This window comes from Bos taurus, chromosome 13, assembly GCF_002263795.3.
Source record: "Bos taurus isolate L1 Dominette 01449 registration number 42190680 breed Hereford chromosome 13, ARS-UCD2.0, whole genome shotgun sequence".
In the NCBI taxonomy this organism is placed as follows: domain Eukaryota; kingdom Metazoa; phylum Chordata; class Mammalia; order Artiodactyla; family Bovidae; genus Bos; species Bos taurus.
The window spans coordinates 44,794,668-44,820,078 of record NC_037340.1 but is presented as its reverse complement, the minus strand read 5'-3'; the positions used below and the strand labels follow the sequence as shown (position 1 = coordinate 44,820,078).

Genomic DNA, 25,411 nt, shown 5'->3' with positions numbered 1-25,411 from the left:
GGGGTGGGGAGTTGAAAGGTTTTTCTTTTTAAATATTAACTTTAAAATGTAAAATTAGGAAGTGTTTTCTAAATGAGGACTCCCTGTCTTTGTGTGAAGAGTTGAAGTGATATAGATCCAAAGTGAGTGGCACAGCAGGAAAAAAAAGTAGGCAACTACAGAAACTCTGAAAAGGAACTAAAGAAAAGTTTCTTATTCTGAAAAAAAAAAAAAAAAAATAAAACAAACAAATGTATATATAGCAAGACAGAAATAGGATCGGGAACATGTGTACACCCGTGGCGGATTCATGTTGATGTATGGCAAAACCAATACAATATTGTAAAGTAATTAGCCTCTAATTAAAATAAATAAATTTAAATTAAAAAAAAAAAAGACAGAAACAGAGTCTCAGATACAGAGGAAAAAACCAGTGCTTACCTGTGGCAAGAGTGAAGGGGCAGAGGGAAGAGAGAGGTATGGGATTAAGAGAATCAAACTTCTAAGTACAGAATAGATAAGCAACAAAGATTGTACAGCACAGGGAACTATAGCCATTAATTTGAAATAGTTTTTAATGAAGTATAATCTATAATCCTATATCACTATGCTGTACACTCAAAATTGATATAATATTACATTTTAGATCAATTGTATTTCAATAAAAATAACAAAACAGTACAGTGACATGATTAATTCAAATTCATAAAGTTTTTAGTTTCTTAACCTGTATCAACTTTTTTCTTTGCACTAAGATTCTGGTTTCTAAAGACATTAACATTATTGATATTACCTGTGACTATATAAAAGTTTTCACAAATACCAATATTATCACTGGTACTATGATTACTGAAGAGTTCAAAACCTCTTTCTATTCTTTTCATCCAAAGCAGCACTATTGGCATTGTATAGTTAAGTCATTGGGCTGAAGTTACTCAAAATAGTATTTTATTTGCCAGTTAGTGACCATCTTCATATATAGCTAGGGTCACTTATTTTTTGTTTATTTTCAGTATTTTGGACTGCTTTTTAGATTTTGGTTTAATTCTGTCTTGTATAAAAATACACAGAGTACTAAAATCAAATCTACAAAAAAGGATATATTCAGGGAAGTCTTTCTTCCATGGTCCCATGTCTGTGTCTTTCCTCGACTATGTATTCTTTATCTTCAGTGTTTGGTTTATCTTCCCATTTTACTGAAAGTCTTCATCACCTTGTTTCTGAAACTGGCAGGGAAGACATCAGTGTTGTCCGTTAAGTAACATGTTAACTTTTAGACTGTGGACTCTAAGACATATTTTAAGACTAACCCTACCCTTGTGGCTCAGCTGGTAAAAGAACCCGCCTGCAATGTGGGAGACCTGGGTTTGATCCTTAGCTTGGGAAGATCCCCTGGAGAAGGGAAAGCCTACCCACTCCAGTATTCTGGCCTTGAGAATCCCATGGACTACAGTCCAAGGGTCCCAAAGAGTCAGACAAGACTGAGTGACTTTCACTTCACTTCACTACCTAGATATAATTTCAGCTCTGCGCTCTTCAAACCAGCCTGGGAGTCCACAGAAGGTTGAGTCTACTCACAAACGTATCCCCCAAGATGGCTGGCAGCCATTTGGGGTGTGCTATTCCTTTTTTCCTGCCGTGTTGTAAGCACTGAAATAAGGAGAGCTCAATGAGATATGCAGAATGATGCTTTGCACTTATCCATAATGTCTCCCCTGCCAAGTTCTGTCAAGTTCTGAGTATACATTAGCAACAACAAGAAATGCTTTTAACCCTAAGGAGAGGAGTACTCACTCCTAGAGCAATGAGTTGACTTCCTCAAGGACTTGCTCTTCAGCATGGAGGCCACCTCGAGCTCCCAGGTCCCAGAGCTCTCTCCTCCCTTGGTAAGAGGAGGATCTCTTGAAAAGGATCCTGTTAGTGTCAACAGTTCACAGAATAAAGGCAGTGGCATGGGATAAGTTAACACTGCAGGGTCAGGAAGGAACTGTCACTGAAGAAGAAGGACCCAGTGGTGCGGTGGTGAGAGTGGTGACACTCATGGTGGAAGATGCGGGGAAACTGACTGCTAGGCTCCTGACTGGGCGCTGAGTGGAGTACCAAGTGTTCTGCATACATGATCTCATTTAATGTTTATCTGACTCATAGTCACCTTGCAAGGTCGACAGAATTGACTTTTTGTCATAGATGATAAGCAAAAACCGATTATTTAGAAAATTTGTTTAAAATGTCATTCAATGGAAACACGATAAAATCATTCTTTGTTGACAGACTTGGTGAGTGCTGAATATATATTAAAACAACCACAGAAATACCTCAGTTAATTATCGTGGCCAAGGAGTAGTGTGCTCTGGCTAAATGAATTGTTAATCTTATTTTACGTTGAAGATTTTACACTCTAAAATCTGCTTTGGAAAAACTGTGCTTGGGAAGAATGCAAAGACCTCCAACTTCAAAAATATTTTTCAAACTAGTGTGTGTTTTCAGTAAATTATTTTAACGGTATGAATTTTGAAGACTTTGATTTCATCTCGTTGACAGTGTTAATAATAAAAATGTCTCATGTGGTCATCTCAAAGCACCTATGACTAAATATGGCTTCTGGGTTTTTGAGTATACACTGTGCTGAACTTGACACCCAAATGGGGTAATAACTATTGCTGAGGCACAATGCTTCAACTACAGTAGTATACTTAATGCCTAAACGCTGCTTCCACCAGGTAAGATCAAGACCATCTGACAATACTGGAACGACCCAGGGGCTAAAAGGCTCAAGAAGTTTAAATACAGAAAAGCGGTGGGAGACTTGAGGCATACACAGCAGCTCTGGTGGACAAACTTAAATCATACTTACATCTGGAATGGAAGTTTCTTAACAGCAAAACTGAATTTGCCATATTAAGTTACGTTAATTTGAATTTTATTGTTTTTAAATCTTACATTTATGTATAAATATACATGTTCTTGTTTTACTGGATTTATAAGCATAAAGTATTTATACCTAGGATTAGAGCTTGTATATACTTTTATAATACTATAAGCTATTTAAATCAACACTGTGAGTCCATGAGAACTCATTTTTCTTTAAATGCATGTGTATATAACCCAAGTTTGAGAAATACTAAACCAGAAAACTCATCCCCAGCTATACTCAATTGAACTGTAGAACTGCATTTCTAGAAACATCCAACAACAAAAAAATCTAGCTCTCGTAAGCGGAACTTCCACCAGTATAAGCATCCAATTTACCTGCAACAAGCGTTAACTGAGAGGTTGCCATGCACTACAGGGCCATCCAAGGCTGCAGGTGTCCAGTAGCTGACTCACAGGACGTCAGAGGACAGACGTGTTTACAGAGTGCTGCGGACACTCCCTGTGCTGGAGAGAAGCCTAGATCTGAAAGGGAAGTGTCTGGTAGGTGACCACGATCAGAAGTGTGCTTCCCAACACACCACACATAGATAAAACGTGAAGACACCACCCAATATGCAGACAAGAATAAAATACAAATAGTATCAATAATTAATCTCCATTTTCTCCACCCATAACTCAGCAGAGAGACCAGAAAGCTGTTTATGTCCTTGAGAAATAATAACATTTCAAGATATTAGAAGACTGAATGAAATATAAACGCCAAAATTAAAGTATTACCCACTCAAAGAGGATTTTCAAAATTACTAATACATATGTAAGTGTGAAGCTGGTTCTAGATGTCACTGGTGTCAGAACTAGCCGAGACTTGACGTTGTTGAGGAATGTCAACTGTCCGGATTCCAATGAAATGGAGCTAATTCATCCGTTTGCATATCTAGTCAGTGCAGCATCATGAAGAGTCCTTACGTGCATCAAGCTGCAAACTGCAGTTCATAGTGAACACTCCCGATTCAGGGCGTCCACACACAGGAAAGCGATACAGAGCTGTCCTCAACAGGACATGGCCTGGGTGATGTACTCAGAACATTCTACCACCAGGAATCTCAACGTCCACTCCCCAAACAGACGCAGTCTCGTGACAGACAGTTCCATTTTATCCGCAGTGGGAAGCCCCAGTTATTCTCTCTGGAGGGAGACTAAGCCATCTTTAGTGTACTAAGGCTCAGAGACTCCCTGTAGAAAGGAAATCTGCTTAACTGCGCTAAACCCAGGCTTTCTCACACTTTCGGATCATGGACTTCTGTCATTGTTATTTTGAATATGGTCTTCAGCACCCACACCTTTAGGAAATGTAGCTCTAACACACAATGTGATGCCCTACGAGAGGCCCAGGAAGCATTTCCAAATACTAGGGCTTGGTTGGCATGGGTATCCTACTGAGTTAGCTGCCCTGTGCTGGAGGATATCAATCGTGTAATGTATTGGCATGTTCTTCATAGTAACTGGAAAGTGATCTCACCACAGGAAAAAATTATCTCCTTAGTTTGCCGTTCTTTATGTATATATAAACATATACACATATATACATTTCAGTGTTACATACACACATATACACATACATACATATATAATGATGTACTGTGGTGGTTGGTTGTACATTGTAGAGCTGACTGGGCTAAAGGCTGCCCAGACAGTTGATAAAACTTGATTTCCAGGTGGGCCCGTGAGGAGTTGCTGGGAGAGAGTAGCATGTGAATGACCAGACCCCCTTCATTAGATTGAGTGGGCACTACCCAGGCCACCGAGGCCTGAACAGAACAACAGGAAGGACACACGCACTGCCTGAGCTGGGACGCGCCTCTCCTCCTGCTCTCAGACTTTGATGCTTCTGGTTCTCGGGCTTTCAGTCTCAGACTGAGTAACGCCAAGGGCCTCCTTGGTTCTCCAGCTTGCAGGTGACAGACGGGCCTCTGCAACTGTAACTGTGTAAGCCAATCCCTGTATTAAATATCTCCCCCCACCTTACACACACACACACACACACATAGGACTCTGTTTCTCTGGAGAACCCTCACTAACACATCGGCCTATGTTCATGTCCCTGAAAGCACAGAGAAGTCCTGGAACTTCCAGAACTCTCATTCCCACTGGGAATGAAAGCACCAGGAGAGGGGCAATGCAAGAGAAGGAAGCTGCTTTCTGCGTTGCATCCTGCTGACTCTAGTTTAATACGCCAGCTGGTGGACTTATGTCTGTCCAGAGAATCCCTTGTGCGAGTGCTTTCCATTCCCTGGGGAGGTAACTGGCATGTCTTTGGTGAGATGAAAATGGACCGGCCTGTAGACCAAGGGACTTAGAAGCCTCTGCAGCCCCGCACCCGCTGCTGCCCACAAACTCGGGGCTCTGTTCTTTGTTTTTAGTCAAACCAGAGCACGTCTGCATGCGTCCTCCTCAAGCCCTCTGACTCCATCCATCGCAAAACACACGTGCCTCAGCAAGACTATCACTGAGCCTTATTATCCATTTACTTCCTGCACGGACCTTCTTTAAGGTCCTTCTCTGATGCTGGGACAGAGCGTGAAGAGGCTCCTCCCATGTCTGGCCGGTATAGAGCCAGCCGGTCTGCTGAGGGTGAGTCACAGTGGATATGAAGGGTGTTTGTGGGCCAAGGGTCTACAGATCATGGCCCGTGGGCCAGGCCTGCCTCTCTGCCTGCTTTACTTTTCTACTGGAACACAGTTTCCATACAGCCTAGGGTGCTTTTGTGCAGCAACCACAGAGATGAGTAGCTGTAACAGAGACATCAGAGTTCATAGGGCCAAAACTGTCTACAAGCTGGTGTTGGGCAGAAAAAGTCTGCTGACCCTGTTCTGGGGTGCTGCAAAGCTGCCCCTAGAGCTGCTGGATAAACATGAAGAGGTGGCTCAGTCTCAAGCTTCTCAGTCCATCTCATGTGGTCAGCGCTCAGACAGATGCTGTGGGAACGTTCACTCTCCAGCTGTCCTCTGTCTTCTAATTATATATGTGAACGGGAAAGTGCTCAGTCGTATCTGACTTTTTGCAACCCCATGGACTATACAGCCCCTGGAATTCTCCAGGCCAGAATACTGGAGAGGGTAGACTTTCCCTTCTCCAGGGGACCTTCCCAACCCAGGGATCGAACCCAAGTCTCCTGCATTGTAGGCAGATTCCTTATCAGCTGAGATACCAGGGAAGCCCATATACGTAACCACTCATTATTATGTGGGCTCCAAGTCCAGTGTCCCTTATGATCAGGAGCCAGAAAAAGTAAGTGATCAACTGAAACGGACACTGCATTATCAATGGCTTGATACACAAGGTTTTAAAAAATTTCAAAGGAAGCTTTCTAAAGTAAATTTATCAAATTTTATGATTTCCAGAACAGTGAGCTTACAGGTACAAGAGGTCAGAGATATGATATTAATAATACTAGCAAAGGACCCCCATTCTGATGCAGCACTTCTGAAGAATAAGGATCATCCAACTGTATCAAATGCTAATTAAATAAACTGAAATGTCATCTAAGAACATCATGTTCTAGATGAAGGTGACGGATATTAAATTACTGGAACAGATGGAACAAACACACCTATGAATGGGTGTGAAATTGATTCAGGAGCTTTTCTATTATTTTATATCCAATTCAAAATTAGATATAATTTTGTGAAAAAAATAAACAGTGAAAGTTTTTTCTGATTCACATGTCCCTCTTTAAACACACACATACATGCACACGTGCTTATGCATAGAAACATACATCTTTAAATTTTAAGTAGAGAACAAAGTGATCTCCTAGAGTCATGGGAAGGAATTTTGAGAATTCAGTGGTGAGTGTTAGAGATGGTAGGAAAGCACTAAGGGCCAAGGCGAGCTATGTAGTCTGTGGGGCCCCTTTGTTAAGGAACTATTCTAGGTCAAGCTGGTAAGAGCGGAACACTGAGTTCATGTCACAAGCCATGAAGCGATGGGTCCTCCTCTCTGCTCCCTGCCCCCGAACACATACCAGTGATGGGCTGACCCACAGGGGTGGCTTCAGGAGCCGTTGTGGAGGACATGGACAGACACCACGTTGTGATGTCAGCCACATGCTGAGCAGAGGAAGTCTGAAAGCAAGTCCCCGTTTTCTTCTCAGGCAAAAACAATTTCTCCTTTTGTTCTGCCGGGACCTTTAACTGCAAACATTTTTCAGTTGCATCAATAACCATGTCCTCCCATGGCTTCAGTGCTTCTGCCTTTAGCTAAAGAATCATCGGAAAAGGTCATTGTTTTCATTCACATGAACAGAAGCTGCAGGTAGATAAGTGATGCCTCACAGACAGACGCCTTGAAGACCAGCATCCAAGAGCACAACAGCCTTGGTCAGCGTCTGGCGTCTTACCCATGGGTACAGGCGTCCCTGTAAGCGCCCGGCGACACCTCTGCGGGGCTGGAACAAACCAGACACCACTGGGGGGAGGAGAAACTGCAGCAAAAAACAGGCGAGTCCTCAAGCACTTTATTTTTCTTTGAAAAAAAAAAAAAAAAAAGATCTTCTAGCATAAGAGGAAAATGGCATCATTGTTCTGCTCCTGATGACAGGGCCATGCGCTGTGGCTGCCTGAACAGTGACATCACGGCGGGGTCGCAGTCCCCAGTTCAGCACCGGCGGAGGCGAGGCCAGGGAGCAAAGCCAGTGGGCCCAGGCCGGGGGCACATCACCACCCAACATAAAACACCTCAAGAGAAAATGCAGTGGAAACAAGAATTTGTCTGCCCCCTTCCCCGAGGAGGAGGGGTAGGTTTGATCGTGTCAGTGTCCGAGGAGTTACAGCTGAAGGTCAGAAGACACATGTTTCCTATGGAAACAATCCCACTGACCCCTATTGGACAGCACTGTTCTCTTTCCGGAGAAGGAGTTCCAGACATCGCACTCCAACTGGGCAAGATGGAGGGCTGTCAGTACTTTTACACTAACTCTGTACAGTTCAGTTCAGTTCAGTCGCTCAGTCGTGTCCGACTCTTTGCAACCCCATGGACTGCAGCACGCCAGGCCTCCCTTTCCATCACCAACTCCTGGACTTTACTCAAACTTATGTCCATCGAGTCGGTGATGCCTTCCAACTCTCTCATCCTCTGTCGTCCCATTCTCCTCCACGCTTTCAATCTCTGTACATGAAGACCCATTAATGACTATGAGCATCTTAAAGTAAGTAATCTTCTCTCCATGTATATTATGATTCAGAAAGTGAAGTTAAGAGAAAGTCTTGAAGAATATGGCTGCTCTCTATGAACTCAAACAGTTTTGCCTGCCCCCTCCCCCAAGCTTCCCTCAGTCAACCTTATTGGGAGCTATTACTCCCCCTGGAAACGTTTATATAGCATTTTCACCCTGTCACTTCACAAAACTTCCATTAATTTTCTTCTCCCTGTACTAAAGTACTTCTTTTTCTCTACCCTAAAACTACCCTGCTGAAACTTCAAAGACTCCCCTGTGGTTCAGAAGTCCTGGAATTGGGTTAACGGGTCCCTGATAACGTCAGCAGAGGCTTTCACGAAATTTATGAACTTTGATCATATCTTCACCTCAGCCTTCGCCTCTTTCCAGACAAAAGAGACCTGATTTTTCCTACTTACACTGAAGACACTCTGTCCACTTCATCCTGACATCTGCTCCCCTTCCCATCAATGCTGTAATCATCTGCTATCCATCTACCTATTTATTTGAATAATCAAGAGGAGAACTCACTGTACACACAGTACTCTGTAGCCAGACTTGATATGTGTGTTTGAAGAGTAAGAAAACGTGCTTCTATTTTGAAACACTAGATCTCATCATTCTAAGAACTGTGGGCCTTCTCCCCTGAAGCAGTAGCACATTGGACCGATTTCCTGACAGTGTGGAGGACAAACAGATGACTCATGTAGCTCTAAGACCACAATTCAGAGTGCTTCTTCCAAGAACCCTCCCTCCACCTGACCACATCAAAGGTATGGGCCATTTTTTTTTTTTCCCAACTCATTCTGGCAAGAAAAACTAGCTCCTGATAGCTTTATCTTTCAGATTAAAGCTATCAGTGTATTTATAATCAGAGTTAGAAGAAACGGTCTCGAATTTTTTAAATTACTATCATCTGCCATACATAAAGAACACAGTTCTAGGTCATGAGTTAATGTGAGGGATGGAAATAACATGAACACGACATGTGTGTTTTATCTGACCCTGGAGTCCTTTCAGGGACTTCCGTAACAGGAGCCTCAAGTCCACAGAGTCTTGCTCTTCCTGGCTCACATGGGAGTTCCAGCATCTTCACCTTCTGAGGGCCTTGGGAGGGAACTCGTTCATGAGCACAGAGGCATCATCTCCCTTTAGCTGATACTGGTCTTTTGCAAAACATGAGAGAGCTGGCAAAGCTAAATTACAAGTTGACTGCTGACCAACTAGTGGGGTTGGTTTTCTCCCCTTTGTGTTATAGTCATCTGAAGGGTTCCAAATCAGTTACTTGTGCCCTGACATTTCGGAGGGTCTCACTCTTCAATTTTTGCTCACAGTCTATGCTTTTCATAAAAGTCAGGGAGTAAACACTCAGAATATCACCCTGCATGAGAAGCAGCTCTGTTCCTGGAGGGCATGCCTAGCAGGGGGCTCCCAGGGGCCATCACCCCTCTGCTCCCACCAGAGGAGAGATATGCTCCAACACCGGCAGGTGATGCCCCCTTGCCTGAGGCTCAGATCCTTGTGCCCAAATAAGCCCAAGCCCATGAGAGGACAGGAGAGGGTGGGGGAGAGCAGCCTCTAAGAACAATTTAAAAATGATCAAGGATAGAGAAAGTTAGCTGGTAAGATGTTACAGATATGATGGAATTCCAGATTCCTCCGGGCTATGTCTAGTCATCAGGGGAACGAGGCTAGGACCGCTGCACAGCCTGCTAACTCTGACTTTCTAAATGATGACATTCACACACCAGTGAATTACTTTCTCACTGAGTTTAAAAGACTGTTTGTGACAGAATCTGAACTAGAAGAACATTCTGACATCAGATAATTTGTTAAATATATTTAACTCATTGATTCACCGTCTCCTAGAAAATTCTTTTCTTCATATCCCAACCAGAGAGTAGCCTCACTTGTTCCTTCAGCACAACTGATGCACAACTAGAATCTGAACTAGAAGAACATTCTGACATCAGATAATTTGTTAAATATATTTAACTCATTGATTCACCGTCTCCTAGAAAATTCTTTTCTTCATATCCCAACCAGAGAGGAGCCTCACCTGTTCCTTCGGCACAACTGATGCACTTGGCACCAAGTCTGTGACAACCTTACCCTCAAACATATACTCCCCTCAAATCATCTTAAAGTAGGAGCTTTCACATAAAAAGCTTAAAGATAAAATAGTTACTAAGCACCTACTGTGTACAAAGTAAGACATATGTGCTGTGGAGAATATCAAGGTAAGAGGTTTTATCTGAAGATCAAAATAAACTACATAAAGATGTAAGGAAATTATGTCCTTTCTTTTGATTGTATGTGTATATAAGCTCCCCCAGTTTTGATTCATTTGCAAGATATTCTGTTACGGAAGACATTTTGCCTTTAACTGCCGATAGGGTTTGTCTTCTCAGTAAGCCTAACCCTTATTTTGGTTTTCATCAGGTTCACGTGGATGGAACTGAGATTAATCAACTTGGAGTTGTAAGAGTTTTTGAATCTTTTTTTAGGAATGTGGTCATCTTAGCAACCATTCTTCCTCTGGACACCAGATATTTAGGCTCCCTGGTACACATTTCCAGTGGAGACTACAGCTCCATCTCTGAGTTCTTCCTAAGGGCCTGCCATAACTCACCTGCAGCTTGCCGTGTTCATGGTCAGGCCACCAGCGCCCTGAGCCATCCTGGTTGCTAAGCCATAGTCTCCAACGCATCTGCTGGAGAAAACACAATGGTCTGAGAAGAAGAGAGCCATGCTGTTTCATCAGTCATTTTCCAGGGCTAGGAGTGAAGCCCCCGCACAACTTTCAGTCTCTGACTTAGGTTCTCATCACCTGGTTCATTGGCTTTGTTTTCTTCACACACTTGTTACCTGGTGCCTGAGGACTCAACTTGGACAGTTACTCTTAGGAGAAAGTATCTGAGACTTGTGTTCAGGAGACCTGGGTCTATTCTGAATTACCACCTTTCTAGCAGTTTTAACTTAATATCTCTCAACCTCCTCCTTTTGCAAAAGGGGCAATAATTCCTGGCTTTCTTGCCTATCATCAAGTTTTTGAGAAAGCAAGATGATATAACAAATTTGCAAGTCCTCTATGAACTGTGAAACTTAATAATTATTTCAATCTAAATATAAGTGAGTGATCAGTTTAAATAGTTGTTCACAAAAGATGAACATGCTGATATTAACCATTCCTAGATTAAAGAAGAAAAGATTCCCAAAGTAGCTTTTCATATATTTCTGGTAGAGTCAGTGGTTTCCCATGAATGGATGAGCCGACAAATATACAGGCTCGTCTCCAAAACATTCTAGTGCAAGACTATGCAGGGACAGGCACTCAGACCTGTCAGCTCCTCTAAATGCATGTCAGAGTCAGGCTAAACCTGTCTCTTTCCTCTTTCTCCAATGTCATGTTCACCAAATCCTGAAATCCAAATAACAATCAAATTCAAAGAATTACCCAGGCCATAGCCATCCCTAACTTACACTGTCATGTTCTTTATCAGCTTATATATATAGCTCTTGAAAAAAGCTTATAGCTTTTGAAAAAACAAAGAAATAGGATAATGAATGAAATAAAGAGTGCAGTGGGGCTCAAAGTGAAAGATAATTTAAAAGGGGTCTAATGACAAAGCATATAAGATGCATTACGGCAATTTTTCAGAAAGTTTAGATCTTCCAGGCCATTTAGTAAGAAAAATAACTAGTGTAAATATCCGCTTATTTTGTTGAATCATCAAATATTTGTTAATACCACTCAATGACAGAAATTGTGCTCATCAGTATAAAGTGGTTTTGGACCACAAAACTCACGCCTAGTAGTGGAGAGAGAAACAGTATCAAAGTGTCGTAAAGTGCTTATAAAATGCTGTTTTTTGTAAACACCTGCAACTATTAGAATCTAATTTTTTATGGGCACACACAGGGAATACACATTTCACAGATTCAATTTCGATAAGAAATCCTACCTACCAAGGGTGTTCAACCAATATTTATTAAAATTCAAAGTGCATATCTATCATTCCTTGAGAAACTTGAGAAAACTTTATGAAGAATATGACACGTGTATTAATATGCTATGTTAACCCAGTTACTGAAGATGAAAAATCTGCAAGATAGCTGCTATTCATTAGTTAAAAGGCATGTGTGAATTGAAAGAGACATGTGTGCCCCAATGTTCATCGCAGCACTGTTTATAATGGCCAGGACATGGAAGCAACCTAGATGTCCATCAGCAGACAAATGGATAAGAAAGCTGTGATACATATACACAATGGAATATTACTCAGCCATTAAAAAGAATACATTTGAATCAGTTCTAATGAGGTGGATGAAACTGGAGCCTATATACAGAGTGAAGTAAGCCAGAAAGAAAAACACCAATACAGTATACTAATGCATATATATGGATTTAGAAAGATGGTAACAATAACCTTGTATACGAGACAGCAAAAGAGACACAGATGTATAGAACAGTCTTTTGGACTCTGTGGGAGAGGGCAAGGGTGGGATGGTTTGGGAGAATGGCATTGAAACATGTATATTATCATATGTGAAATGGATCGCCAGTCCAGGTTCGATGCATGAGACAGGGTGCTCAGGACTGGTGCGCAGGGATGACCCAGAGGGATGGGATGGGGAGGGAGGTGGGAGGGGGGTTCAGAATGGGGAACACATGTACACCCATGGCAGATTCATGTCAATGTATGACAAAACCAATACAATATTGTAAAGTAATTAGCTTCCAAAAATAAATAAATAAATAAAGTGGAAAAAGAAAAAAAAAGAGTGTGTGTGAGTGTATATATATAAATATACAAACACTTTAATAAAAATAAATAAATGAAGTAAAAAAAAGACAATATTTCTTTTGACTCAGAAGAAAAAAAAATCTGTCAAGGACAAATCAAGATCATCTCTGATTCTAACCTGACATCTGTTTCTTATGCAGTTATTTTTTAATTGGTTCAGTAGTTTTGTTGAAGACAAAAATTCCAGGGTATTTTGGTAGTTCTGGAAGAGGGAGTATTTGAAGAAAAATATATCTTTTCAGAGTATGGTAGTACAGACTTGGGTAGGAATGTGAATTCAGAAAATGTATAACATAAGACAGCAGACCAGAATCAGATGGAAAAAACATGTCTAAATAGAGTTAACCTCAATGCATTACCAATATTTTTTTTAAAGATTTTGTCCACATAATATTGAAAAGGAAAGGTCAAAGCAATCAAATTATTAATGAGATACCGAGTTCATTTTGTGACTGAGCTTTGTTATTTGGCATATACAAATTATAAAAAGTAATGCTTTGCCTCCACTTTTAAATTTTCATTCAATTGCTATTATACACTCACACACATCAGAAAGTACCAAATCGTTAGAGGAAAGCCTGGTGAACAAGAATAAGAGGAAATGTTTTCATAAATTTTTAACTTTATTGAACACATGAAAGAGAAGCCTTTGGGAATATAATTGAAAATAGGAAATCAAAGTACATCTCAAAATTCATAAGAATGCAGTATAGTTTTATAGATTTTTTTTATTATTATGGATGCTTTAGAGTTTCCTCTTCAATCTGATGATCACCATTTTTCTGGGATCTCCCAGGTATTCCGCTTTTCTCTAGTAGCACAGTACTGAAAAGGAGATGCATGAAAGGGCCATAGAACTGTGAAGCTAAATTTATTTTTAAATTTTGTCAACAGTCTATGATATGGGTGTAATAGAGTAATAAATTAAGAAAAGATGAAAAATGAACATAAGGTTTAATATTATTCAATGCAGTGACCATTATTCCTTGGTGGTATATAAAAATTATAATTATGTATTTTACTTCATAATTTAAAATTATACAGTAAAATTATATAATGAAGCTGTATATGTTCATTCAACTAACACAAATTTGAATTTGAAAGAGATAACAATTTATTAATTTGTACAGTTTACTCAATATACAGGTTAATCAACCTGCCCAATTCTGTCTACATTTCCATTCAGTGAATTCTGTCCTGATTAAGTACAAATATGAAGTATTTTGGGTATACATCTGCTGTTACCTATTTCTATTCTTTTGTGCTATTCACAATGAGAGAATCTCACTGTAATAACTATGTTTTAATGGCCAAAGATTTGCTCGCTTTTTAACCTAGCGCTGGTTTCCCAGGTGCCACAGTGGTGAAGAATCCGCCTGCCCATGCAGGAGATGCAAGAGGTGCAGGTTCGATCCCTGGGTCAGGAAGACCCTCTGAAGACAGAAACGTCAACCCACTCCAGTATGGGAGAATCCCATGGAAAGAGGAACCTGGTGGGCTACAGTCCATGGGGATGCAAAGAGATGGATGCTGGACTAAACTGAGCACAAATGAGGGAGCCCTCTAAACGCCACCTCATTGCTTCATCTGGTCCTCAGTCAATGAGGAACACACAGTCGGTGTCCAGTCACTGGGGAGGACTTCCCTGGTGGTCCAGTGGTTAAGAGTCCGCCTGCTGGTTCAGGGGACAAGGATTCAATTCCAGGCCTAGGAGGATCCCACGGGCTGTGGGGCAGCTAAAGTCGTACAAAGCCCATGCACCGAAACTATTGAGCCTGTGCTCCACAGCCCATGAGCTGCAACTACCGAAGCCCTCACGCCCTAGAGCCTGTGTCCACAATAACAGAAGCCACTGCACTGAGAGGCCCACACACAACTAGGAAGTACCCCCTGCTCTCCACAACTAGAGAAAGCCCACGCACAGTAACCGAGATCTAGGGCAGCAGAAAATAGTAATTAAATACAAAATTTAAAAAAAAATTTAATTATTTTTCTTACATTAAGTATCTTTAATAGCAGTTCAGTTTTGCTGTTTTGTTAAAAAGGTCGAGGGGAAAACTGACTGTGTCAAAAGTTACTAGGAGACCAGCCACGAATGCATTCCAACACAGTTCCTTCCTAAGGAATCAGTATACACAATTCCTTCTTACGTATACTGGCCTCAGACAATAAGCGTCTTTAAAAATACAGAGGTAAAACCTATTACAGATCAACTTTGACCATGCTGAAAAGGATTTTCATTCCAGTGAATCTGTTTCACAACAACAGGAACCTCATTTATATATTATTTTTAATGTTTCAAGACCGACTACATCCACCAAATTCTACAGTTGGTTTGGTTCATCCATAGCACACACTGGCTCAAAGATAATGACAGGCTTTGAGTCCTTCCTGCTTTACTCTCGACAAACTCCAAAATAAACACATTTATAAATCCATTTGTTCTTACTTCTGATAAGAATCCATTTAAAACAAAATCTGTTTCCTAAATTGTCTTTAAAAATACAATGTTAGTTGTTGGTCATCATGTTGAAGTTGTAAGCTCCAGAGAACTTCTTTACCTGTAACTATCTTTAAAGATGCCTTTACTGGAAAAGACACTGGGTGTCTCACAGAGCCCAAAACAAACTTAACAGCCAAACTTCACCCAACTGAGGCTGAGGTAAGACTCAAGCAGGCAGACCTAAGATTTGGAAGGACATCTGGACTCCTTCCCACTCTCATCAATCTTCATCCTGACCCCCTCCCCTGCCCCTCCACCACTGTTTACATTCGTTCTTTCTGCAGAACGGTGCTTCCGCATGGCTGCTGACCAACCTCGGGCATCACTACACTGTCCTTACGTTGCTATGCTATCGTTACTATCACAGTCCTTGTGTTACTACTCTAGTGTCACCATTTTTATTACTGTGCCTGTGTTACTATTCTGTGTTGCTGTTCAGTCGCTCAGTCATGTTTCTTTGTGACCCCGTGGACTGCAGCACGCCAGGCTTCCTTGTCCTTCACCATCTCCTGGAACCTGCTCAAACTCATGTCCATTGAGTCAGTGATGCCATCCAACCATTTGGTTCTCTGTTGTCCCCTTCTCCTGCCTTCAGTCTTTCCCAGCATCAGGGTCTTTTCCAATGAGTTGGCTCTTCCCATCAGAGCCAAAGGATTGGAGTTTCAGCTTCAGCATCAATCCTTCCAATGAACATTCAGGATTGATTTTCTTTAGGATTATTGGTTTGTTCTACTTTCTGTCCAAGGGACTCTCTCAAGAGTCTTCTCCAACACCACAGTTCAAAAGCATCAATTCTTTGAGGCTCAGCCTTCTTTATGGTCCAACTCTTACATCCATACATGACTACTGGAAAAACCATAGCTTTGACTAGATGGACCTTTGTCGGCAAAGTAATGTCTCTGCTTTTTAATATGCTGTCTAGGTTGGTCATAGCTTTTCTTTCAAGGAGCAAGCATCTTTTAATTTCATGGGTGCAGTCACTATCTGCAGTGATTTTGGAGCTCAAGAAAATAAAGTCTAAGTATTACTATTGCTTATACCATTCTGTTACTATTATTATTACCTGAGTGTCACTATTATAAATTTGGTCAGTAGTGAGGTACTAATTTGAGTCCCAAATCCAAAAACTTGTTGTGAAAAGACACACTGGCCCAGCAGTGAGTCAGGTGGTCAACTCTGAGCAATCAGGTATGGCTCAGCTTCAGGCAAGTGAAGAATATGGAAGATGCCTGAGAAACAAATCAATGGAGTGGGCAGAGGTACTGGAGAAATGTGGGCAGGTGCATTGAAACAGACAGGTGATAGACAGATGTATCTCCAGTATTCTTGCCTGGAGAATTGTACGGACAAAGGAGCCAGGGGGCTACAGTCCATGGGGTTGCAAAGAGTCAGACATGACTGAGCATCCCTGGTAGCTCAGTGATAAAGAATCTGCCTGCCACTGCAGGAGATGCCAGAGACCTGGTTCATTCCCAGGATGAGGAAGATCCCCTGGAAGAGGGCATGGCAACCCACTCAAGTACTCTTGCCTGGAGAATTCCCAAGGACAGAGGAGCCTAGCGGGCTACAGTCCATGGTGTTGCAAAGAGTCGGACAAGACTGAGCAACTGAGTACACAGAGAGAAACAGATGACAGATGGAACCTCCACCATAAACAGGAGTAGCAAAACAAAGATTAAATGATTATCTAACGAAATTTCTATGGAAATGTGAATCGAGAAAAGATAAGCTATAGCCAAGAGTGAGTTTAACAGCAAAGAACTGCATTCATGTCTCATCTACTCATCAGCAGGTGTGGGATAAGAATCTGGCCGTCAGTTCGCTGGCAGCCCTTGTAGATGTAAATGGGAGAGGAAGTGATTCAGCACCCTGATGTGCTGTTCTGGAGAAGCCCAGCTATTGAGGAACAAGACAGAGAGAATCTCTGCTGAGCTGCAGAGAGAGTCAGGGTAGGGTGAAGAAATGTCACCAGCAGGAGCGAGCATAAAAACTCCAGGTGATAGGTTAAAGGCAAAGAGCAGTTCCCTGAGCCAGGTGCTGGGCTAGCTGGTCTGCTGCCTGTTAGTCTGGCTTCTACGCGGGCCTCCATGTTGAGCCCCTGGAGTGGAGATGCAGGCAGAGGCAGGCAGCGGGCACTCGTGGAGGTGCTGGACGTGGCACATGGAGAGGCATGCTTTGCCCGCAGATGCTCGATGCACTGCTGCATCTGGAGTTTTGTTTACAATGCCAGGCTCTGCTCCAAGCAGAAGTCAGCTGCAGGCTATAGGCTACATTTGGGTCAAAGCACTTTTAGTTGATGACCTCTGAATGGACAAAAGGATTACTACATTTCAGGAAATCCTCCAAATATCTTCTTTCAAAGGATATTTTGATAAGTGAGCAGCCATGAATCTGCACATGGTAAAGAATTCTTCTAAAGAATGTTCTAGAAATGCTTTCTTGGATCTCTTGTTCTCAAGACTTCTTGTGAATAAAGGGTCCAATGTGGCAATGCTTTGCACGAGCACCATCTACTTTATTCTAACCGTGAAGCACCTAGCACAGGAGTGTCCAGGCACCTATGTAGGTGCTGCTAACTCCCTCTGATACCATTATTTCAAAGTCTAGAGCCACACTTTCCAAGACAGGGCAGCCCCTGCTTCATAGGGTTACTGAGCGCTTGGACTGAGATTTGCTGTCAGTGTACAATGGACACTGGAATCCAGAGACCTTGTATGAAAAAAAAAAGAATGTAAACTATCTCATTAATAATTGTACACACTGACTACATATAAGATGACTGGCTATAAAAAATTTTGGATTGGATTAAATATTAATATTTTGTATAATAAAATATTAACCCAAACTATGTTGGATTAATAAAATATTATTAATATAAAGTTATTCTCCTTCTTTTTATCTTTAATGTGCCTACCAGAAAACTGAAAACCTGAGACGCAGCTCACATCATACTCTCACAAGACTGTGCTAGACCACATTACAGGAGCAGGTGGGTTTGTGGCCTGGGGATTCTTTCTGAACCCGACTCCATCCACACCTAGTAAGTCCTTCCTCTGAGGTCAAACCTCAGAATCCATTTTCTCCTTTCTCTTTCATCTCCTCCAGCTCTTTGTCTTTTGAAACACTCAGGTCTGTGTCTATTCTCACAACCCTAACAGGAGGTCAGACCTCCTTGGGTATGTCTCGTCTGTCACTCAGTCTTGATACATCTGGTTTCTCTTCTCACTCACTTTTTCTTCATATAGGACCACACTGGTTTTTTTCTTAAAAATGTTTCTCCAGATCATGAATTTCTGACAAGGAGTAAACCTCAGTGAGAGTAACAAAAAATAATAATTAGAAAATAGTCCCTCTAAGATTCTGAAGAATGATTCCTTAGAGCTTTCCACTGTTAACAGAAAAATCCCAAGTTCCTCGGTTCAGTCATCAAAGACCCTCACCACAGGGTCTCTGCGGAGGCACCAGTTGCCCGCTGACAGCCTGCAGTCCCTGGCCCAGCCCGGTCACCAGCAGAGCCGCTCTGCCTCTTTTTCTGTCCCCCTCTCTTCTCCGTTCGCCCACACCCTGACCGACTGCAGCAGGCACCCACTCATGGGCTCTCTTCTTTGATCTCACTCATCACAGCCTGGCATGCGGCTCACCAGCGTTCCTCTCTCCTATGCACAGCCACTTTCTGGGGCTTCCCTGGTGGCTCAGAGGGTAAAGAATCTGCCTGCAAGGTGGAAGACCTGGGTTTGATCCCTGGGTCAGGAAGATCCCCTGGAGGAGGGCATGGCAACCCACTCCAGGATTCTGGCCTGCAGAATTCCATGGATTGTACAGTCCATGGGGTCACAAAGAGTCGGACATGACTGAGTGACTAAGCATAGCACACGTGCAGCACTTCTTCACCAACTGTGGTGAATTATTATTTAGTACATGTATGTCTCGCAAGACACTGATAATGCAAATCTCCATCTCTTGTTTCCTTCCATCTCCACTGCATCCAGGACAGTGCTGGCCTTCAAGGGGGTTTCAGCGTCTCCTCAGTCAGCTGTGTCTGCACAGTGCAGACACGGCAGTAGATCTGTGCTTTCCTTGTTCTCCCGTGGGGTATGTCTGACTCCGGTTGCAAGCACCCGCGTGCAGGCAGACATCTAGCTTCCCCCCGCCAACCGTAAGAACACAACATTCTGCGGGCAGAGCACCCCAGTGAGAACATAAAGGCCCCCATCTAACCTGTACCCCTCAAAATTTCTCTAAATCTGTGAAAGCTCTTCCAATGCAGAGGTCTGCTTCCACCATGAACCCCGGGCAGTTCCCAGCAGCTTCTCAGATGCACTGACACTGTCCTCTGCATATCAGTCTCTGGACTGAATCTGGCTGATTCACAAATAAGCAACTCTGTGAGGGTTCAACATATACGTTTCCTGAGAGTAAAAAAAAAAAAAAAAAAAAAAAACTCCCACTTTCCAGAATAAGAATGCTGCATAATCAGAATTAAAAGACATTTCCCAGGAAAACAATGGGTGAAACATTTTTGTCTAAAGCATCATTATATTTAAACTTCCTAATTTTGACACTTAACTCTCTGTGTCTCTCTCTTTATTCCTCCCTTTCTTTATTTTCTTCTGTATAATAATGTTCAAATAAAACAAACTATCCTTTCAACTTACAAAGACTTATACATATAGAATGGTATTATTTTCTTCAAAATCCACTCAGAAAGTTATAAACTTATTCTGAAGACCATCATTAGTAAAAATAGTTTGGAGTGTCCCTTTCTAAGTCGCCTGCATCACTTCAATGACATGATCTTATATTCTCTAGTAATGTAAAAATTTTTCTCAAAGATGGGTATGATCAAGAAAATACAAACCAGCTAGAAGTTGAGTCTCCACAAAATGCTCAAACTAGGGAGGCTGAACAGTATTTAGAGAAGACTGTTGGTCCTTCAGGGGAATCTTTAGAGAACAGATGTCACCTACCACTTATCAACTTGCATTTATTTATGCTATCTATCATATGAAATCTTCTGTTCTTTGAGGATACAGTTTGGTGTTTCAAATGCTTTTGTGTACTTTCTAGTTGTACTAAAGTCCTTTATATATATCAAGCACTCAATTATCATTTGAAGAAAGAAAATAAATTGGAAGGAGACAGGGAGACTGTAGTTGACCCCTCTCTCATAAAAAGCTATATCCTGAATGAGACAGTATGAGTGGGGGAAGTGCTGAAGACTTCCCAAACGGCCTCTTCAGAAGGAACCCCAGATAAGCTCATCAGATTGGGCCAAATCACAGGACACTCAGCAACAAGGAGCAACATGGCAGAGAAAGATCTTTAAGGATGAGTCAAAGACACAGGAACACGAGGGGACATAAAATAATGCAAAGTCACATGCACTAATTTTCAGTGTCTTTCCAGCATGTGCCAGCAGGGCAGATGGCCTGTGCAGTCTGCAAAGTGACAACTTTCTGACCAATAAAGAAGCCCAAGGGCACAGGCTGGACAACCCCAGCATTCAAAGTCCAGCTTACGGGCATCAGCTGGACTCCTTATGTTACAGAATTCCCTTAGCACATTACAAATGGCCTTTAAATTGTCACCCAAACACTGAGACACTCTGAAAAAGTAGCACAAAGTAGGGGCACATGTCTAACATAAGGACAGCAGAGATGTTTCATGCTGAGGCCTCCAAGCCCCCGGCAGCTCCAGGTCCCAGGTGTGAGGGTCTCCTCCCTCCTGATTCAGGAGGGACAGGGAGCAAGCAGAACTGGCTGGTGCCTGTGCTGCCTTTAGCTCAGAGGGTGCCCACTACACCTGTACAGAGGTTCTATCAGTAGCTCCACCTGGATCCATCTGAGTCGAGGTCCAGATGCTGGTGATCTAGGGAAGCTGGTGCTCCACACAGAGGGTAATGCAATGTTGGTAAAGCAATTACGGGGCTTCGATGGAGAATGTCAGGTGTTTCAGACTAACTGAAACCATTCTTGGCCTGCATTATTTTCTGTCCTCCTGCCACCCCAGCCTGCTCCCTCGGGCTCCTGTTTCTGTCCCTGTCACGTCTCTGCAGCCCAGGCTCAGCTGTCAGCCTCTAACTAAACTCTTCTCTCCCTCTGCTGTATTTCTGATGTGTGCACATTTCCTTTCTCCCATTACACTGTAAGCTCAACAGTTTCTACCTCCTCTTCCATTTTTATGCCTTTGTAGCACCTAGAAGGGGCTTCCCTGGTGGCTCAGATGGTAAAGAATCTGCCTGCAATGCAGGAGACCAAGGTTCCATCCCTGGATCGGGAAGATCTCCCGGAGAAGGGAATGGCTACCCAGTCCAAGGATGCTCCATATTCAATAAACTGAGGAAGAAAGTAGAATCAAAGAATGCTGAAGGTGAAAAATGATCACCCTTTAATCCCATCCTTGTCATTTTATCAACAAGTGAACTCGGATGTGAAAATTCTGTGACCTATGCAGGGTCATTCACGAACTTAGTAGCAACGTCTGGACTGGAGTCTAATTTTCCTGATTCCCAGAGGAATGGCCGTTTTTTACTCCATACAGTCCATCCATAAATGCATATACTCATTTTATAAAATGAATACGAATAGCCACTCACCACATCTGTCTTTCAAATTCTTTCTGACAAAAGATATAAGATAAAGTCACGTGACTGAATATGAGGTGAAATGTTTATCACCCTGGAGGGAAGAATAAAATGAAGAATGCTGCACTCATTTTTCTGAGAGGGCAATGGCACCCCACTCCAGCGTTCTTGCCTGGAGAATCCCAAGGACGGGGGAGCCTGGTGGGCTGCCGTCTATGGGGTTGCACAGAGTCGGACACGACTGAAGTGACTTAGCAGCAGCAGCACTCATTTTTAGTTGAATTCGGCAACATGTGTGAATCTATTTTTCTTTACTTTTGGGGTCTCTGGGGTAAAGATCACTCACTTCATCCTGCAGAAGGTCTCCAAGGCAGAAAGATTCACCCTGAGCAGTGACTGCAGGGAAGCAGCGGCCTTGGCCCATGGGAGGCAGAGACAGCGGGTGTCGGGGGTGCTGGCGAGCCCCAGGGAGAGCTGGCCACGAGCAGCAGGAGTGCAACCACCGGGCCCTGCAGCCTGCCGCCCTCCTGGACAGGGAGAGGGAGATCTACAACCAGAGCCTGAGGAGAGCGCGCACAACTGTGCCCGACTTGCTTTCCCAACGTATCCTCACGCTGGACTCCAGGACACGGAGCGGGGGGATGTCCCCACCAAGTGAGGGGCTAAGAAGTGTCAGGAGTCAGGCCTCAGGTGCCGCTCCCGACAGTGTGTCAGCACAAAAGCCAACTTGCTTGCATTAATATAAATAAGAACCTCTTTTAAAGAAAAGAGAACTGAGCCCCTCACGAATCCACATCATGGCAAATATTTACGCTCTGGCTGCCTGGCTGTTACCTGGGGCACTCTGAAGGGAGAAGGGGCACAAGCTTTTGGAGACACACCTAACTCCTAACCTCCTCTGATTCTGACTCTGAACAAAACTCACAATAAATTACTTAAAAAAGTCTGCACCATACTTTAGATTACAAAACGCCTTCTGTAGAGTCCAAGACAGGCTCACCAATTACCATTGCAAATGATGATCTAGCAAAATTCCAATGCTGATGCCAAAATATTACAGTCACAAAAATAGTGACTCAAATGCCTCCATACAGCTCACTTTACATTTTCCGTTCAAGTCATTTTTGTAAGTAATGCTGAAATTCCTTTTAATTGCCTCTAAAATTATTTGTGTTCTGTACAGCGTACTTTTATTTTGAAGATACACCTGATTGAAATGTCACATGTACTTCTTTTCTCAGAGAAAAAAAATCAAAGAACAAGTAATGAGATAGAGACTGACACTGATTTAAAATCAGTCATGGAACACCTTAATTAGAATCCTTGCTGTTACAGTATCTAGCATATAATGTTTCTAAGTTTATGACAGCTGTAAAAACCATTTATAGCCACATAACAAATCAACTTCTGAGTTGTCTTAGGTAAATCTGACAGACTGCAATGCTCCTTTGGAAAAGAGTAGTAAGAACTTTTTAAAAACTGATGAATTGAAATATTTTATTTGTGTGTCTTGCAGGCAGCCCAGATTTCAGGCATAATTACAATTCATCACACACTTAAGAGCTATGATGTAGTAATCTGTGACATTTCTAAGCTTATTATTTTATTTCTCCCTTTCCCCTTGACAGGTAGTTGTCATCAAGAATTACGGAAGCCTGTTGCTTTTTAACAGAAATGCTGTTTCTCTTTGGCACATATCCCTATGTAATCCACAAATTACTGCCATAAAATTCATACACTTGTGTCAGTCTGATGTAAATCAAGATCATGATATTGAAATCCCACGTTTTGATTAAGGAAAGAACAGTTTTTTTAAAAAAAGGATTCTCAGAAAACCAGAGTAAATTCTCCTTTCTTTTTCAAGCCTTGGGGAACACTGCTTATTTTCTCTCTGATGAATAGCATTTAAAGGAGGAAAGGTATACACATGATTATTTTGGAGTTACTTTTATTTCTGATAACAATGCAGGCCACTGCCTACTTTGGAAGAACAGACAGTGTAACTTCTAGCATAAAATTTTTGTTAAAACGTCTTGTAGGAGGCCTGCAGAGAGGGAATGTAGAGGAGAGAAAGGGACTTCTGGTTAAAGAAACAAAACTCAGAGTGAGACTGTTTAAATGTAATTGGTGACCTTTTATTCTAAATTCATAGGCTATGCAGTTTCATGTATATAACACTGCCTTGTGAGTAACACACTCTCTGGAGCATAACTAGAGTGACCACCATGAATCTGTGTGAGATTTATTCAGCATTTTATCACCAACTGATGGCTAAGTCTCTAGAAATTCTCCCACACTCTCCTGGTTCAGGGCTTTCCAGGTGCAAATGAGCAAAGACAGCTCAGCTCTGGAAGTTCCAGAAGAAACACAGACAAATGTCACTGTTAGTGCTCTTTCTGCAAATACTTGCACTGCCTTTCTTCTGACTGCCTGCTCCCTAAATCCCATAACAAACCACAGATGTTACTGAGAGGACTGAGAGGTGTGAAGGCATCTGAGGAGGCCACTGGGAGCATGGTCATCCCACAGGACACATGGATACTCCTCCGCAGCACCCAGGTCCCATCCCCGGGCTCCCAGGCACCCTGTCTGCTTGTCCCTGGGAGAGCACCAGCAGCTGGGTGGACTCACAGGTGCAGTTAGTAGTCCTTTCCCACCCAGCACCGGCCACCGGGGTCCAGACTCTTCCAGAGACGTGTCATCTTTGACATTCTACTCTTCTTCCAAGGACTCAGCAATCCCCCAGCCTCGACCCTGAATGATCATGTGCTCCTCTGAGGCTTTTCACACACAGTTCCTTCCTTGTCCTCTTAATGTCACCTCGCAGACAAGAGACTATGGTCCTCTAATGAGCGTAGGGAGCACAAGAATGAGAAATGTTGCATCTATCAAGGATACAGAGTGGCCTTTTTCTACCTGTCAGATAGCATCCATTGCCATAGAAACTGAATGCTGCAGCTAAAATACACAGAAAGGAGGTTAGTTACCTGTAACTGGGAGAAGGTGCAGCAAATCAAGTGTGGAAGCCAGAGGCACTGAGGGATGAGAATGAGTCTGCAGTCGATCCCACTCTAGAGTCACTGCAGAGAGAGCAAACGGGTCCCATACGCACCAGGTACCTTCCTCCACATCTTGGAGCACTGCTCACGCCCCGCTGTCAGTCTCCCCACCCATCCATCAGGTAATTTGGTCCTGGCCTACTTTATCTCTGGCCAATGCAGTCAAATAACGAAAGTGCTCCTGAGAGAAGATGCATCATTTGCATTTAAAAAGCGTATTAAGAATAACTGTAGTTACTGTTTTTTCTCATTACAAATGTGTTATAGGTTCACTGCAAGAATCTTTTAAATTTCAGAGAAACAAAAATAGGAAAATAAAGCAAATACATATTCCCACCACCCACTGAGTCTCTTCACAGATTGGTGTCCACCCTCCATGCACTCATGAGC

General features: G+C 42.5%; 1 long non-coding RNA gene across 1 annotated transcript in view; it reads right to left on the bottom strand.

The window, feature by feature from the left end:
* Positions 1-7,354: 7,354 nt before the first annotated feature.
* The window catches only part of LOC132346911 (uncharacterized), a 45,287-nt gene continuing 27,230 nt past the window's right edge, over positions 7,355-25,411 (bottom strand). Inside the window, exons 2-3 of the long non-coding RNA XR_009496910.1 lie at positions 10,701-10,778; positions 7,355-7,589 (exon numbers count right to left, since the gene is read on the bottom strand). This is a non-coding gene — a long non-coding RNA (uncharacterized lncRNA). The remainder of the gene's footprint in view (positions 7,590-10,700; positions 10,779-25,411) is intronic.